The sequence below is a fragment of the Delphinus delphis genome, chromosome 15, assembly GCF_949987515.2.
Source record: "Delphinus delphis chromosome 15, mDelDel1.2, whole genome shotgun sequence".
Taxonomy (NCBI): Eukaryota; Metazoa; Chordata; class Mammalia; order Artiodactyla; family Delphinidae; genus Delphinus; species Delphinus delphis.
Genome location: NC_082697.1, coordinates 74189897 through 74208853, shown reverse-complemented (window position 1 = coordinate 74208853; position 18957 = coordinate 74189897). Strand labels below are relative to the sequence as shown.

The 18957-nt window shown below is 45.4% G+C and overlaps 1 protein-coding gene across 2 annotated transcripts in view; it reads right to left on the bottom strand.

Moving 5' to 3' along the window:
- Window positions 1-18957, bottom strand: part of CALN1 (calneuron 1) — a 432488-nt gene that overhangs the window by 224971 nt on the left and 188560 nt on the right. The window lies entirely within an intron of this gene.

The following is an 18957-nucleotide window of genomic DNA, read 5'->3' as shown; positions in this document are numbered from 1 at the left end:
CCATTTCACCCAGCAGGGAAACTCCCATCCTCTCACCCCAACCAGAGTTGCTCTGCTTTCCACCCAGAGTGCCTCCCTCCAGAGCCCCACCTCTGCCGCCGCCGCCTGTTCATCCTGGGTTGGCTGAGCATGTCCTAACACATCACACCCCTGCGAGGTAGCTCATGGGAATTCGATTGGAGATCACAGTCTGCGGATGAGAGGTACATCAATTGTCTCTGAGCTCCAGACAGCTTTGATCTGTCATCAATAAACCCAGTGTGAGCCCAGCTACGGCAGCCGCCAGCATTCATCAGGCCATTCAACAAGCAGCGGCTGCCTATAGCTAAGGAGCACGGGAGTTAGGACTGCAGAGAAATCTGCCGGACATCGTGGTTCCCCTCCAGAGCCCCTCACTCCAGGTGGGAAGATAAGATCCAGGCAGAAATTTGTAGGAACTCTTCAAACTAATGCAAGATGCTGGCCCTAACCCTTTACAGTCATCCCTTGGTATCGGCAGGGCAGCCGGCCCTCGAATCCATGGGTTCAGCATCCATGAAGGGTCAACTGTAGTTACCACTTCTCTAAATATCTGACTATCCTCCCAGCAAACACATTGAACCCTTACCCGAGCAGGCTTTCCCTTTCCTGTTTGTATTAATTTCCTGGGGCTGCTGTACTCAATCACACAAACGTGGTGGCTTAAATAATAGAAAGTTATTCTCTCACAGTCTGGAGGCCACAACTCTCAAATCAGTATCACTGGGCAAAATCAAGGTGGGGACAGACCCGCACTCCTCCAGAGGAGCCAAGGAAGATTCTTTTCCTGCCTCTTCCTACAAGCTTACTTCCTTGGCTAGTGGCCGCATCACTCCAAGAGCTAGCTGCTCTGTGATCACATCACCTTCTCGTCTTCTGTGATGTCCCTCTGCCTCCCACTTACAAGGACACTTGTGATTGCATTTAGGGACCACCGTATAATCCAGGATAATCTCCCCATCCCAGGATCCTTCATTTAAAGACATCTGCAAAGACCCTTTTTCCAAGGTGACATTTACAAGTTCCAGGGATGGGAATCCGATACCTTTGGGGGTTGTTTTTCAGCCCTCTACACTCTACCATCAAGTGCTTCCGCCTGAAATACCTTGCAATCCTCTTTACCTGCCCAAATCATATCGGTCCTCCGAGACCAAGATGAGGGCAGCATACTTCACAAAAACACCTTTGCTCACCACAGCCAAGTTCCCTCACGGCCGACTGTTCAGCAGGTCATTTACTCCTCCCACGTGACACCTCGCACGTGCCAACTAGAAATAGGATGAAATCATGGTGCAGAAATCACGGCTTCTCGGAGCTGCGAGCTCCTCATACATTTCATTCACGGCGGTATGTTCCCACCTACGCCCTGAAGGAGGCGCTAGACGGACAGCTGTTCAATGGACCATGGGTCTGAACAAATAAGCATCAGATATTAGCAGCAGATTCATTATCGGTACTAATTCAGCGCTCTGAATGCGCTACGTGAATAAATGTGTGCTCCGGCAGAGGGAAGCAGCCTGGGAGTCAAGACCCTGGGCTCCCAGCCAGGCGTGTTAGCTCATTAGGTCTGCAGCCAAATACTGAGGCCTCGGTTGTTCATGTGTAAATGAGCTGGGTTGGCCAAGAGAATCCTTAAGGTCCTTTAAGCCCCTTTCTAAGGATCTGTGGACATCGTTAGTGTTTAAGAGAAGAACAGGAAGCCTGTGTTCTCCTTCACACCCTATTGATCTGCTGTTCGAACACCCCTCTTTTTCCCATTGATGATATAGAAAACATTTTAGCCCTTTCCAAATTCTGAATTAAGAGGTTTGTCTGCATTTTGAGAATTTTCTCATCAATGCAACATGCCCAGTATTACCTAAAGCAGCCATATGTTTTCCTACCAGGTGCCAGGTGGCCATAAAAGAGCTTAGAGCCACGGCTCAGCTTGAGATCACGTCACACAGTGCTCAAGGACACTGGGGCAGAGACCACGCCTCACTCAGCCCAAGTCTCGACGCCAAGGGCAGGAGGATACAGAGGGAGGTCTCCTGAGACGGGAGTCAGCCTACAAGGAAGTCCATCTAGCTCTGCCCTGTGACCAGGGCAGGCCTCTCCCTCAGCCTCAATGTCCCCATCTGAAAACTGGGTTGGGTTGGATCTCCTTCCAGCCTCTATGATAGGGTTTTGTACATCAGGGCTGACACAAACCGTGCAACAGTAGAAAATATCAGATGATGACAAGGGCCCTGCCTGGGGTCCCAGAAGCGGCTGGAGTCCCAGGTGGGCCGGCCTGGTGGTCAGCTTCAGGCTGAGCCCTGTCCCTTGTTCTCTGGACCACTTCTCTCCTGAGGTACCACCTCCTCTTCCCATTCCTCTGACTCAATCCTGAACTCTCCGGGCTGATGGCATCACTCCGAAGGATGGTCCCCTTCTGTTGACAGGGCCTGGCCTCACTCCTGTGGTCCCCTGCATGCCCTAGATCTTACTGGCGAAAGAGCCTGTATCCTTACACTGGTCACTCCAGAGAGGCCTGGTTGGGGATGTTTGAGAACTTGACCTGGAAATGAGGGCCTTGGTGGGTATGCCTCCCGACCCTCACCTTGCTGCCTGGGTTATGCCTAGGGTTGCCTCACCCCTGGGCTACTGGATTTGGTAAATCAGACCTCACACAGGGGTCTTCCAAGAACTGCCCTGCTTGAAGGAACATGCTCCCTTGAGGCCTCAAACCCCCATGGTTTACCTGTCTGCAGTCTCCAGGCTGGCCCTGCTCTAGCCCAGGACAGGATGGAATGGGGCAGGTGCATCTCAGCTCTAAGTTCTGTTTTCTATGGCCCCCAAGTAAGTGGGACAAAGCCACTCTTCTCTGTTTACAAAGAATATCTGCTCCCAGGGGGACTTCCCTGGCAGTCCAGTGGTTAAGACTGCACACTTCCAGTGCAGGGGGCGTGGGTTCGATCCCTGGTCGGGGAACTAAGATCCCATATGGCGTGCAGCACGGCCAGAAAAAAAAGCTGGAGCTCTGGAAAAAAAAATCAGTAAAATTGATAACTCTTAAAAAAAAAAGAAACTAGCAGTAAATTATTTAAAAAAAAAAAAAAAGAATATCTGCTCCTGTGTGTGTATGGTGTGTGGAGGGGGAGGGTCTGTGTGTCTGTAACTGCAGAGGCAGACAGAGCTCACTAACTTCGTTTTCTTTCAAAGTAGCAGAGAGGAGGGGAAAAAAAGTACAAAACTAGAAATCCATAATGGGAGCCTCTAGAGATTTCATCTTTCCAGGGTAAGGAAAGCCCAGGAAACAAGACGCTTATTAGAAGGAAATGGGTCTTGCAGTCTGAGACACGTGACGTGTGCCTCATTTTATTTTTAATAGCAGAACAGGGTGTGAGAAATATGCCCATAGAACAGCAGAGACATGGGAGCAGGCCGGATCCCTCTGCCTCTGGCTACAGGCAGCCTGGGCACAGCACGAAGGGGCTCTGGCCACTTTCCCCATCCTCGGGAAGTGGAGACCACAGATCAAGTTTTTGGGAACAACTCAGTACTGTGGTGTGCTTTCCACTGGAATGTATATCCTCTTTAGGTGAAAGTCCCTTGTGCTTCGGAGTTATATAAGCATGCCGTGCTTTCAGTCTTTGATTCAATCTCAGCCTCACGAAGCATGTGCACACCAGCAACCAGCACGGCCAGTTCTGCCCTCTCCAAGGTGACTTCGTGGACCACAGAGGGGCATCCATGATGCTCATGGAGGCTGTCCAACTGTCACTGTGCGGAATATGAAAGGAAACATGGTAAGACACATCTTCTGAAAAAAAGGAATCCACTCTCTGCCTGTGGAATCTCCCAGAAGCAAAGTCTACATTCCCACAGGGACCTGGGCCTCTCCTCCCTGGAGTGAGGTTGATGTCCTGGAGCAAAGCAAGGCCTGGGATAGAAATGATCCTGTTTTAGAGAATAAGAGATGTACTGCTCATTATGCCAGCAAGTCTATTTTCTTGAAAATACCTGCAGCCACCACTGGTACCCCCTGCATCTGGACCCAGTGCCCTCTGAGAACCATGCTTTGGTTCTGTGATGCTCCCTATGTCATAGCCAATTCAGGCAGGAGCGATGGCAGAGATGCGGCGATCATGCAGAACAGACTCATTAATCAGGCCACCCCAGCAGAGTGTGTATCAGATGAAACCCAGCCACCAGGCAGAGTCAATATTCATTGGCTAATGTTCTAGCTCTGAAGAATCAGCTGAAATTCATTGTGCTAACTGGCAAACTCAAATTAGTAACGAAGAACAATTTTTCCTATCTCAATCCCCGCAAGCTGTGAAATCTGTTTATTCTCCACAAAAAGGTATGTTTGGGAAGCATATGGGATTTTAACCACAAAATGTGAGGGCTTTATGAATGAACAAGATGCCTTCTGTTGATAAATGCCATTGCGAAACTGCAAAACTGGAGAGAGATGCAGCTCAGCAAGGCTGGGCCAGGCAATTATTAAATACCAACACAAACGCACCAGGAAATATAAGATACAAGTCTGGAGAAATAATAGAATGGGGGCTGAGCTAATGACAAAAGATTTAGAAAAGTTTCCTCCTTCTCTATGAAAGACAAAAAATGAATATGTAGAACTGATTAACACGGCCATTCACTCACTGAAGAGTTGCTGCTTATTTATTATATGCCAGATGCGATGCTAAGATAGAAAGGTAGCCAGAAAAACTTTCCAGGCTCTGAGAAGTTTACATTCCAGTTGGAGAGACAGAGGGGTGACCAGATATTCATAACAGAGAACAACAAGCCCAATAATACAAGTCTACACAAATCTCATGGAAGTCCTTCCTTAGGACAAAGACACAGTTCTGTGAAAGGGTTACACTTGGATCTTTTGAATCTTAAGGCCTTGGAGAGAAGGGAAAGGAGGCTGAGTGGAGAAAGTGCACCAAGATGCGCGTGTTGAACGCGTTGGCTGCGTGGTGGGTGTAGAAACATCGAGAGATGAGGGTGGAGAAGTGTGCTAGGGCAAGATTGAAAGAGACTTCGAAGCCACCTGAGCTTTAACCTGCAGGCCAGGTGTTGGCAAACGATGGTCTGTGGCCAAATCTGGCCCACCACCTTGTGTGTCGATAAAGTTTTATTGGAACACAGCCATGCCCATTCATTGACAAATGGTTGCCCATTTTCAGCTGCTCTTGGACCACACAATAAGAACTGAGTCATTGTGACGGGGACAGTTTGGCTCACCAAGCCTAAAATAGTTATACTTTGGCTTTTTAAAGTTTGTGAACCCCTGCTGTAGGCCACAGGGGGCCCTTAATGGTTTTAAATTTTTCAAAAAGAGAGAGAGAGAAAGGATCAGATTCGTTCGTAAACTGAGGGCTCTGGCCTCAGGGTGGTGAAGACTAGAGTGACAAGGGATGAGAAGCAGAGCCCTCACCTGGAGACGAAGGGAAGATGAGGGGCCCAGAGCTACCTCTGGAGCTGCTGGGAGGGGGACCAAGAGACTTCTGAGCGGTCCAGGGCTCAGGTGTCCCGGGTTTAGGGGCGGGACGATTTGAGGATGATGCTGAGGTTTCTAGTTTGCCTGATGGGGTGAGCAGTGATGATATTAACTGAGAGCAAATTCAGAAAGAAGCACAGGATTTCAGGGAGGCAGGGAGGGGACGTGGTATTTTGGCCACGCGGAGTCCAGGGCTCTGAGAGATACCCAAGCAGTCAGGCCTGGTGAATACATGGAAATACACGACTAGCCTTTGAAGACAGTGATACTGAAAATACGATGAGGATGGAAAATGGGAATAGAATGACCATAATTGCATACAAGATGCTGGTTCAATCCCAGTGTGGGTTTTAGTGTGAATGAGTTCCAATTTAATTATAATCTATTGGTCTGCAAATACAACTAATTGGTTTCAGTAATTAGGGAACACAGAGGTGAGAGCTCAGACAGCAAGGGAGGTGGGGCCCTGAAGGAGGAGGGAAATCTGCTGGGAGAAGGCAGGGATGCAGCGGGAACTCGGAAGTGTCCCGCATTTAATAGAGCTGTGGCCACACAGATGGGGGTGACGTTGGGGTTACGATGCTGCTTTGTATCATACACTTTCTAACCTGGCTTTTTTTCCTTGGTACGTTTTCAAAAGGGTTAAAGGATCCTCACTCCTAGGTTATTTGCTATTTGAGATGTGATTGCATCCATTGCAATAAATGCTCACTAACTGACTGTCCCTCCCCGAGAGCGTAACAGCAGCTGTGATCTACGGTTAGAATCCAGCGTTGAGCAGGGCTCCTGCAGGTTCCCTGGCCCCAGGCTCACCGTGAGTCCCTGTTAACCCTGGGGGCAGGCAAGAGGCCGTGTTGAAAAAAGAATTCAAAGGCCCCCGTGCTCAAGGCTGGTGGGACAGTGATTCAAGGTTCATACTGGGATCTCTGGTGTCACCACGCTCCTGGCCTTTTTCCTTACCTATTGCCTCAAATGATACCTTGAATTAAAAAATAACGCCAACTCCTTCCCTAGCTAGCATTCAGAAAGAAAAGCATGTCAGTAACTTATTAGGTAGAGAAATTACACGGACGAGGTAGCCCAGGTCATGAAAAATAATCATTCTCTCCTAACGTAGGGTGGCACCAGGCGGTCAGAAAGCCAGGGGCATTTCTCAGGGTTTAGGAGCTAAAACAGAGTTTATCTGTCCCCAAAGTGTACACCTCCACAGATGAAGCTGAATTGATTTTAGCATACCAGGTCCGTTAAAGCTATTGGAAAATTCCCCAACAGCAAAAGAACAAAGCAAATGAGAACTGAAACTCACAATGAAAGCCCATCTGGGCTACGGGCACCCAGTGATGGACTGAACGCTCCACAGGGCTGAAAGGAGAACCATTAAAATGATTTGAATATGGATGAGAGTGATATCGCTGGAGGGCCTCTCTACCGAAAAACAGGGTGATGAGCAAAGAGAAAGGAAGAGGACATCTATCAAGACTGCAGTTTTCTTTGTCTTGAGAGGTTCTGGACTTGACCTCTGGGAATGGGGACAACCTCCTCAAAAGACCAGAGCTAGACCTACAGGGGAATGCTACATTTTTCAGTTTATACATTAGTTGATGCTTCTTATGAAAATGCCCCCAAAATGTATAAAGAAAAAAATTATAATTCACTGGTCAGCAACAACCATTGTTAACACATTAGGGCATTTTATGCCAAACTTTTTTTAAGTACAGATATTCCTAAACTGGGCTCATGCTCTCTCTATAGCTTTATATCATTTTTTTTTTCATTTAACACACTATCATTTCAATCTTCCATATTGTTAGCTAGGCTTTAAAACATCATTTTTGATGGCTACATAGTATCTCATTAAATCATGACAGACAAATTGATGTCACCGAACTCCTAGTGTGGGACATTTAGATCAGTTCTGATTTTAAATAATACCACAATGTAAATCTTTGTACATAAATTTTCATGTCTTTTGATGATCATCTCCTTAAGATGGTATCTTAGGAACACAAGTATTGGGTCGAAGGGCAGGAGTTCTTTTTACGGTGCTTAACATATATTGCCAAGTTGTCCTCTATGACCCGTTTCTACTCACATCACTTCTGAGACCAAATGTGTGGGTTTTTTTCCCACACCAACTAATTCTCCCGCTCTCTGGATGCCAATAAGCTGGTGTCCAGTGATTTAACCCAGTTCTGACACTAACTACTCAGAGTGAGTGCAGACCCCAAAGGGGAAGTCCCACAAAACTGTCCTCACTTCAGACGCCAGCCACCAGTCTAGGCCACGTGGACTTGTGACCAACCAGCTATAAAGTCAAGGGTTCCCACAACTCCTCTTCAGATTCGATAATTTGCTAGAATAGCTCACAGAATTCAGGAAAGCTCTTTACTTACATTGACTGGTTTATTATAAAGGATAGAACTCAGGAACAGCCAAATGGAGGAAATGCATAGGGCCAGGTATGGGGGGGGGTATGTTTTGCACAGAGCTTCCATACTCTTTCTGGGCACCACCCTCCCAGCACCTCCATGTATTCACCAATCTGAAAGTTCTCCAAACCCCATCATTTAGGGTTTTTAATGGAGGTTCCATTATGTAAGCCTGGTTGTTTGAATCATTGGCTATTGACAACAGAACTCAATCTCCAGCCCCTCTCCTCTCCCTGGAAGTCACTGGATGGGGCTAAAAGTTCCAACCTTCTAATCATGCTTTGGTCTTTCTGGCCACCAGCCCCCATCCTAAAGCTATCTAAGGACACCAGCCACCAGTCATCTCATTAGCATACAAAAGACACTCTCGTCACTCCAGAGGTTCCTAGGGTTTCAGAAGTTTGGGGCAGGAACCAGGGAAGAAGACCAACCATATATATTTCTTTTTTTTTTTTTTTTTTGCGGTATGCGGGCCTCTCACTGTTGTGGCCTCTCCCATTGCGGAGCACAGGCTCCGGACACGCAGGCTCAGCGGCCATGGCTCATGGGCCCAGCCACTCCGTGGCATGTGGGATCTTCCCGGACCGGGGCACGAACCCGTGTCCCCTGCATCGGCAGGCAGACTCTCAACCACTGCGCCACCAGGGAAGCCCCATATATATTTCTTATACAATATCACACTCTCCAAAAAGGCAGTATCAGTTATCAGGGTCCTCCATTTTGCATCATTTTTATGCACAGAAACCCAATCTCCTCTGAGATGTACCTTTCATCTAGCTATGCCGAAGTTCAAGATCCAGGTGATTACAAAGGGAGGCTTCAAGGAAGAGGAGACAATTCAGATATTGCCTGAAAAAGACCTGCAGGGTAATCGCAGGTGGATCTGCTGAGTGGATCTCACACTCAGCATGGGACCAGGCCCAAAGGAGGTGCCCAGGAAACACCCACACTCATGGCTGAGATGAGGAAACCGAGGCTCAGAGAAGGGAAAGGGGCTCCCCTAACATGGGAGGAGGAGGGATGAGAGGGGAGAGACCCACTCTCCTGAGTCCAGACCAGGACTGCTTCCAGGGCAGGATGCTGGGTAGTTCCTCCTAAGAGGAGATGGACCATCTCCCACAGTCCAGCTGACCAGCCAGCATCCTGGGGACAAACCTGGTGCTTCTCCCCAGGAGTCATTTCTCACATGGCAACAAGCACCTTCTCAGGGAAATAGCCCAAGGCATAAAATAGGCATCGCCCCATTTGGCACGTAAGGCAATACTGCATGGATCTGCAAGCAGCAAACTGAGTGGAATTTATCTGTGAGCATGGTAATAATCAATACAATTAATTTTTCATTGTCACACTGCTCTTAAGCTGAATATCCTGAGATCAGAGAAAAATCAGGTTCTGAGAAAACAAGATCATTTTGTGGATTTCGCACTGATATGGAGGCCAGAAGAGCAAGTTCCAGAAATAAACCAGAAGCAAATTGAATGGCGAGGAGAGGGCCTCCCAGGCATGGCTCACACCCCCTCCCCTCCCTGCGGTCTTAGGAATCATCAAAGCTACGTTTATCTTTGCATTGTTCAATTTAACTCAACCTTACAAATATTTCTCGGGCCCCAACTGTGTGTCAGACACCCTTCTAGGTGCCAGGCCCTAGAAAACCAAGGTATAAAGCAAACAGGACATGGGTTGGGAAGAGGTGGGGCCCACACGGCGCCCCCAGTGGGAAGGGGCTGTGGAGGACAGCTTGGTGGCTGGGACTCAGATTTCTTTTCTGGATCTCGCAGAGTATTATTCTAGAAACCAAGTCTTTTCCCTGACCTCTGGAATCTCTCCTGGGCTGAGGAAAGAAAAAACAACTTCTAACAGAAAACCAACAACTAAATCCAAGAAAACATGAGGGGCTCTTTTTGGTTTTGCTTTTTAATGAGGCAAAAATTATTTTTAAAGGCAACACAGCTTTGGGTTTTTTGTTTGTTTAAATTTTATTGGAGTAGAGTTGATTTACAATGTTATGCTAGTTTCAGGTGTACAGCAAAGTGATTCTGTTATACATATATTTACATACATTCATTCTTTTTCAGATTCTTTTCTCATATAGGTTATCACAGAATACTGAGTAGAGTTCCCTGTGCTATACAGTAGGTCCTTGTTGGTTATCTATCTTATATATAGTAGTGTGTGGTAACCATAAGTTTATTTTCAATATCTGCAAGTCTGTTTCTGTTTTGTAAATAAGTTCATTTGTATCATTTTTTGAATTAGATTCCACATGAGTGTTATCATATGATATTTGTCTTTCTCTGTCTGACTTACTTCACTTAGTATGATAATCTCTAGGTCCATCCATGTTGCAATACAGCTTTGTTTTGATTCTGTCAATCCAGGCTTGGGGAGAAGAGCAGGGCAGCCAGTGCACCGGACTCAAGAGGAGCCAGGAAGGAGGCCTGGAGTTGGCGGTGAGGTTGACTCAGGCCCTACTATGTGACCCAGATGCTTCTGTTTGCCACTAGGTAAGGGCAACCTCTAGAAAGCCCAGCACCCAGCCCACCCTTTAATGACGCATGGAAGAGGGCTAGACAAAGACAGCAAACGGGCATGTCATGGGGCCCTTCAGAGCAAAGTACCTATGGAAATATCACACTTTGTTATTAACATTGATGCTTCATAGCCACTCCCTAGCCAGGGAAAGCCAGGATAGCACACAGCCTTTTAAATTCCAATCCACAGTAAGAAATGCACAGTACATCATGACAGATGCACAATAGTTATAATGTATACGGGGGAGGTGTATGATTGTATTAGGTTGAGCCATAGAAAACTGCTTTTGTATAGATAAAGAAATGGTGAAATAGTCGCAATTTCTTCTGGCTCCAACCACTATGTAAGAGCTAAACCTACTGTGTGCTTAACTATACCAGGCACTGCTCTGAGTGTTCTTTGTACGTTAGCTCATTTATTCCTGGCAACAACCCACGGAAGGCTGCCCTTCACCTGAGGCCACGTGGTTCTAAGTGTCAGGGCAGTGATTTGAATCCAGGCCTGCTGGCCAGAGTGCGCACTCCTCAACTTCACACTCTACCTCTTCAAACACATACTTCCTGAGAAGGACACACCCTTCCCACCTGGGACACACTCTATTTTCTAGTCCATTTCTTTCTCTTTATTTTTTTTTTCCTGCACACTCCAGTCAGCGAATTTGATCTCCCTACTCATGCATGGTTCAGGCCCCACTCTTTTTTTTTTTTTTTTGCAGTACGCGGGCCTCTCACTGCTGTGGCCTCTCCCGCTGCGGAGCACAGGCTCCGGACGCGCAGGCTCAGCGGCCATGGCTCGCGGGCCCAGCCGCTCCGCGGCATGTGGGATCTTCCTGGACCAGGGCACAAACCCGCGTCCCCTGCATCCGCAGGCGGACTCTCAACCACTGCACCACCAGGGAAGCCCTCAGGCCCCACTCTTGGAGAAGCTCTGACCTCACCCATGTCTCGGCTTCCCCACTGCAGCCGCTATCTCACTATTACTCTCTGGTACACCCGCTTCTTGTTACAACTTCAGACTCTCCCTCCCAAGCTCGTCCTAGAAAGCCCCAGGCCTCTCTCTGTCTCTCCTGAATCAATGCCCTCCTCCATCATGGCGGCTGTCATGGGACCATCTCATTTCCTACTTCTGCACTGAGCGGTTAGCTCTCATTCACTGCCACGAAGCAGCACATGCTACCCAGCTTTGTACCACTGTCTACTTAAACAACCATCTTTCTTGGGTCCCAGAGGGATGTTACATTCTGGAAGGCTAGAGAAAGGTCTTTGTTTTTGGAACCCCCGTAGGCCTGCCAATCTTATGACGTAAGACCTGCCGGCTGACAGATTTAGTCCTTGCAGGTCTAAGACCTCCCAGCTGCACCTCGCCTGCCCCTGCCCTCTGCCCCCTGCCCCCTGCCCCCTGCCCCTTCTGTAACAACCTCAGCCACATGATGTAAGCAGCTTTGGGCAGGAAAGAGCTCTTTGCAGGAGGTCCCTTTGTCTTCCCACTAGCCTTAAATCAGTCGCCCCCTCATCTCCGGGTCCTAGCTCACCTTCCGAATCTTTTGATCACACAATACCTTGCCTAACTTGTTGGTTCTTTCCGCAGATCAAAGAAGTAGAAATGAAGAATAAGTAATTAACAGATGACCAGATCTCTTCCCCAGCTTCCCCTTCAGTAATCTCGTGAACAAACTGTGTGAACAAGAAAGCGTCCAAAGAAAAGTCACAGGAAGTGGACGAGCCCGCACACCATGGGGGATGGCAATGACTCTGACCCCCAATCTCAATGATTAACTGAAATTATTTCCTTTTTCCCTTTAAAAGCTTTCATGGCTGAGCAGACTCTAGAGAGATGGTTTTTGGGAGATACTGAGTCCACCTTCTCCCCAGATTTCCAGCATTCTGATTAAAAGCAACTTTCCTTTCTACCGACGTTAATCTCTCTCACGAGTATTGATTTTTTGAGTGTCAGGCAGCCGGACCTGAGTTCAGTACCAAGATTCGGTGGGGGCAGAAGCAGGCAGAGTCCGTCAGCCACAAGGATTTACCCGTTTTACAGACCAAGCCTAATAGAACAAGAGGACTGTGATGGTCACAGATGTATAGCTTGACTTGTCTGCTCCTAATTCATCCATGTTGTAGTCTCTTAGGCCAAAGCATCTGCAGCGCCTAAAACAGGGCCCAAAAGACACGCTCAGGCCATGAAACGAAAATTCTCCTGAAGTCATCTTCCAAACAATTCATGGCACTGAGACTCAGGGCAAAATGACAAATGGTGGAAGTTGCAGGAATTGGCTGGAATCCAGAAAAGAATTCCCCTTCTGTTGTGGAATTTTTCAATTTTAACTCTTATCAGACCTGTCCTTCTTTTGCTCACAGGCAAGGGCGCACGTAAACATGGCCCAAGTCTTGTTTCTCGTAGCCTGGCAAATACAGCTGCCCTGGACTTGTTGCCTAGAGAAAGGTAGGTAGTCAGATGGAATTCAAGACAACGTGAGCCCAAGCCCCGCACTCAACTGTGCAGAGGAAAAGACAGGTTTGGACTGATTCACAGCCACTCGGGGGAAGCCCACGGAGCGACCCCCTCCTTCAGCTCACCAAATTCCTGCACACCTCCCTGCTGCATTGCTTCCTACTCCACTGTGCCTTCCTGATCATTGATAAAGGGCCTGGATATGAAGAAATTGTTCTCCACTGCAGCTGACATAAATATCCCATTATCAATAGAAAGCAATTTATTTGCTTAAAATTGCCAACTCTCTCATTTTGTTTTAATGTGCTAGTTCTCTATCAAATTAAGTCTGGACCTCTGAAAAGACTATTTGCAAACCTGGCACTGGTTCCAGTTTGAGAAATAAAACTGAAATCAGCTGAGGCAGACTGATCCTGCGCCAACCCTCCAATATTACAAGGGCAGCTCAGGAAAGGGGGGAAATTGCTTTAGGAATTCTACCCAGACAATCCTAAGGGAGTCACGAGAGAAGAGGCCAACTATCCCAGAACACACAGGTGCACACACATGCACACACAAGTCACTCCAGATTTCTCTTAAAGAAGAGGTGACCTGTCTGGGAGTCAAGGAGAAGCGCCACGTCTGGTCGTGTGGATTTTCTGATCATGGAGGCCAACGGTGTGATAAAGGCAACATTTCAATCCGTGGAGAAAAAGAAAGATGGCTTCCTACAGAGGGCTGTAATAATCAGCTGAGAACTTGGAAAATATTAAGTTACAAGTATACATCACACCATCTACCCAAATCTACTTCTGAGAAATTAAAATATAGAGGGAATTAAAACAATAATCATTAGACAACAAAAGAAGTTCTTTCTAAAGAACTGAAGGCTGGGAATTCCCTGGCGGTCCAGTGGTTAGGACCTGGTGCTTTCACTGCCGAGCGCCTGGATTCAATCCCTGGTCGGGGAGCTAAGATCTTGCAAGCTGCTAGGTGCCGCCAAAGAAACCAAAAAAACAAAAAACGAAAAAAAAAAATAAATAAAGGACTGAAGGCATATTGATACATAAAAAAGCCAATAACACAAAGAGACAACCTAGAAAGTAAGCCAACATGAATTGACATATGGCGAACAAAGGGATCATCACATATGGCGAACAAAGGGATCATCACATATGGCGAACAAAGGGATCATCACATACGGCGAACAAAGGGATCATCACATATGGCGAACAAAGGGATCATCACATATGGCGAACGAAGGGATCATCACATATGGCGAACAAAGGGATCATCATTGGTATGTAAAAGGTTTTACTGGAATGCCCCAACAGAACAATGGAAAAAACACAAACAGACTTGCCCTAAAAGGAAAAATACAGAGTCAAAAATCATATAAAATAGAATTCCACCTCACTATTAATTTTTTCACTTGTGGTACTTTTTACTATTAATTTTCTAGCACAAATGAGTAGAACCATAATACACCATGTTTTATGTATCAGATTCATATCCAGATTCATATCAATAAGGATTTGCTGGTGTCCACCACGTGCCAGGTACGTTCTAGAAGCTAGGATGTGATAGGGACCACAACAGAGATCCCAGGTCCCACGTACTTGGATTCTAAGGGGTGGGGGAGACAGACAGTAAACAACAGGCCTTTTGTAAAGTAACTCAACACCACGCGTAGGAAAGTGATAACAGAGTTGGGTGGGGGGGCGCAGCACTGAGGAACCAGCGGGGGTCGGGCGGTGCAAGGAGCAGGTTCCAGAGTAAACACAGAGGGGGGGCAATTGAGCTGCAGCAAGAAGACTTGAGCAAAGACTTGAAAGGGCATAGCCATGGGCTTTCTGGGGAAGACTGTTCCAGACAGAGGGAACATTCAGGGCTAAATCTTTAGGCGGTCATGTGCCTGGAGTGCTGGAGGGCTGCCGAGGGGGCCAAGTGACAGGGGTGGGGAGAAGGAGGGGGGCATAGTGGAGAGATGAGGGTGCGAAGGCCGATCACGTAAGGCCTTGTGGGCCACTGTCGGCACCTTGAATGAGGAGGGAGCCGTGGCAGGTTGCTGAGCCAAGGAGTGATGTGGTCTCACTTGTGTGTTAAAAGGACGCCCCCATCCAAAGAAGACACACAGGTGGCCAACAGGTACTTAAACAGGGTCTCAACCGTCACTAATCATCAGGGACATGCAAAGCACAACCACAGTGAGGTATTACCTCACAGCTGTTAGAATGGCTCTTATCAAAACGACAAGAGATAACAAGTGTTGGCGAGAATGTGAAGAAAGGGAACCCTTGCGCACTGTCGGCGGGAATGTAAATTGGTGCAGCCACTACGGAACACAGTATGGAGGTTCCTCAAAAAACTTAAAAATTGAACTACCATATGATATAGTAATCCCACTTCTGGGTATATATCCAAAGAAAACAAAATCACTATCTTGAAAAGATATCTGCAACCCCATGTTCACTGCAGCATTAGTCACAATAGCCAAGATATGGAAACAACCTTCCATCCAACGATGGAAGAACGGATAAAGAAAATGCGGCATATATATACAATAGACTATAATTCGGCCATATAAAAGGAGTTGAGACAATTGCCAATTGTGATAACGTAGATGGACCTTGAGGGCCTTATGCTAAGTAAAATAAGTCAGACAGAGAAAGACAAATACTGTATGATCTCACTTGGATGTGGAATCTAAAAACAAACAAAGCAAGCAACCTGAACTCATAGATACAGAGAACAAATTGTTGGTTGTCAGAGTCAGGTTGGGGTGGGGGAATGGGTAAAGGTGGTCAAAAGGGACAAATTTCCAATTATATAAAAATAACTCATGGGGGTATAATGTACAGCATGGTGGCTATAGTTAATAACACTGAATTGCATATTTGAAAGTTGCTTAGAGAGTATATCTTAAAAGTGCTCATCACAAGGAAGAAAATTTTGTAACTATGGTGACAGATGTTATCTATACTTATTGTGGTGATCATTTCGCAAAATACACAAATATCAAATCATTATGTTGTGCATCTGAAACTAATATAATGTTATGTACCAATTATACCTCAATTTTAAAAAAAGAATGCCTCTGGCTGCTGAGCTGATAACAGATTGTGAGGATAACATGGGAGCAGAGTGAAGATGCTGCAGTGGTCCAGGGGAGAGAGCAAGCCAGGAGGGAGAAGTGGTTCTGGATGGATTTGAAGGCTAAGTCTCCAGCAGGATGTCCTGAGAGACGGGGTATGGGATGGGAAAGGAGGGGAACGGGAGGTTTCTGGCTGCAGCAACTGAAAGTTCAGCAAGGCCCAGTTGATGGTGTGCCCAGAATTAGCAAGACGAGATGGTAAAAGCAACTCCGCACCCTGCTGGTGGGAGTGTGAACTGCCTGCCTCTGCAGGGCAACCAAGCAGCAAGTACCAAAAGCCTTAAGAACATGGACCTTGTTTGGATCCTAAATAGAGCAAGTCTCAAATGGACATTTTTGAGATGCATAACAGAGAAATAAGCTGATTTAAGTTAGCTATACCGATGGTATTTTGGAGGAAATGATATACTGTTTGGGCTTTGCTTTAACATACTCCAGGAAAAAACGCAGGGGGCAGGGGTGACAGAATAAATACAATTGGTCAAATGCTGAAAAATCACTGAAGCCCAGCGGTGGCTACTCCAGGGCTTACGCTAGCCTCTCTGTTTGTCAGTAAGATTGACAATTTCCATAAAAGAACTGTTTTAAAGGTGTGTATACCTTTAGACCCAGCAATTCCATTTGTGGAAATTTATTCTAAAAAATGTTTTAGGATACTTATTTGTAAAGATTTATTTACAGAGTTACTTATCACAGCCTTATTTTTAATAATAAAAGTGGGAAACCACAAAAAATAGATGTAATCTGTTTTATTTTTTTAATTTTTATTGGAGTATAGTTGATTTACAATTTTGTGTTAGTTTCAGATGTACAGCAAAGTGAATCCGTTATACATATACATATATCCACTTTTTTTGTTTTAGATTCTTTCCCCATATAAGCCATTACAGAGTATTGAGTAGAGTTCCCTGTGTTATGCAGTAGGCCCTTATTAGTTATCTATATATAGTAGTGTGTATATGTCAGTCCCAATCTTCCAATTTACCTCTCCTCCTGCTTACCCCCTGGTAACCATAAGTTTGTTTTCTACATCTGCAACTCTATTTCTGTTTTGTAGATAAGTTCATTTGTACCCAATTTTTAGATTCCACATAAGCGATATCATAAGATATTTGTCTTTCTCTGTCTGACTTACTTCACTCAGTATGACAATCTCTAGGCTCATCCATGTTGCAGCAAATGGCATTATTGCATTCTTTTTTATGGCTGAGTAATATTCCATTGTACCACATCTTCTTTATCCGTTCCTCTGTTGATGGACCTTTAGGTTGCTTCCGTGTCGTGGCTATTATGAATAGTGCTGCAATGGACATTGCTTTATGCAATCTAATTAAATAAATGATAATAAGCAATTCAACTGAAAACAGTAGAAAGATCAGAAATTGGTCTGGATATGTACAGAAATTTAGTATATCACAAGAGTGACATTTCAAATAAAGGGAAAAGATGGATTTAATAAATAATTTGGGGACAAGTAAGTAGATATCTGGACAAAATTAAAAATGAAACTATACTCCACACTTTATACCAAAATATATTCCAAAAGAACCAAAGATTAAATATGTAAGATGGGGCCATAATTATAAGAGAAAAAAATATGAGGAAATTTATTTTATAATCTGAATGGATAACGCTATCCTTAGTAGGGAACAAACACCAAAAGCCATTAAATGAAAGACTGATAAATTCTAAGTAAAAATTTTAAACTTCCTCATGACAAAAATCACTGTAAACTAAGTCAAAAATCAGAAACAAAGTAAAAATATATGCCAGTTACATTACAAGCGAGGAGCCAATTCCTTCATATTTAAAAAGCTCTTGTATATCAATGAGGAAAAGGCCAGCAAAGCAAAAGAAAGATGCTCAAAGAATATGGGCAGACACTTAGTAGCTCCCAGGAAAGGAATTACAAATGCCTCTTAAAACTATAAAACAATGTTCAACCCAACTCAGAGTAAGAGAAATGCAAATTAAAATGTCATTTGTATATTTTCACCTGTGAGGCAAGTAAAGATCAAGAAACGTGATAACACGCCGTGTGGATAAAGCTGTGAGGAAGCAGGCCCTCTGAAACTTTGGGGGTAGAAGTGCAAGTTAGTATAATCTCTTTGAAGTGCAAAATGGCAATGTCTATTCTATTAAAAATGCACACTTTAACTCAACAGACCTCTAGAAATGGATCCTACGGCTCTAATCACACACGTGTGGAGTGAAGCATTGAACCAGGCTATCAGTCGCAGCAGTGATTACATATATATGTTTCAAAAGATCGGCTTTAACGACATTTAGGAATTATTGTTAATTGTGTTAGGTGTGATAATGGTATTGTGTTTTAAGTCATTTTTAAAATCTATACTAAAATAATTACAGATGAAATGATAAAATGTCTGGGATTTGCTTTAAAATAATACAAGGAAGAGGAGAGTTGGCAGATGGGGTACAGAAAAAACAAGCATGGTCCCAAGTTAAAGCTGGGTGATGGGCCCACAGGTGTTCATTACACTTGAATTTTCCATGATAAAACATCAAAATTTTAAAAGATCGTAATCAACTCAAATGCCCATCAACAGAGAACGGATTCAATAAATCAGAGTACATCCAAGCAATGGAAGAGTATACAGCCATAAAAAGAGGAAGCATGCTCTCTAGATCCTGATGTGGAATGACCTGCAAGATGTATCGTGAAATGAAAAAAGCAAGATGCAGAAAGGTGTGCATCAAATGCTACCATTTGTATAAAAAGAAGAAGGAAAAAAGATGACACAAACTTGCTTGTAAATGTCCGGAATCACTCTCTGGATGAACACACAGGATTCAGGGAACCGCGGTTCCCCTGGGGAAGGGAGCTAGGCGGGGAGGAAGGACAGGATAGAGGCACACTTTCACTGTAAACACTCTTCTTCCTTTTGAAATGT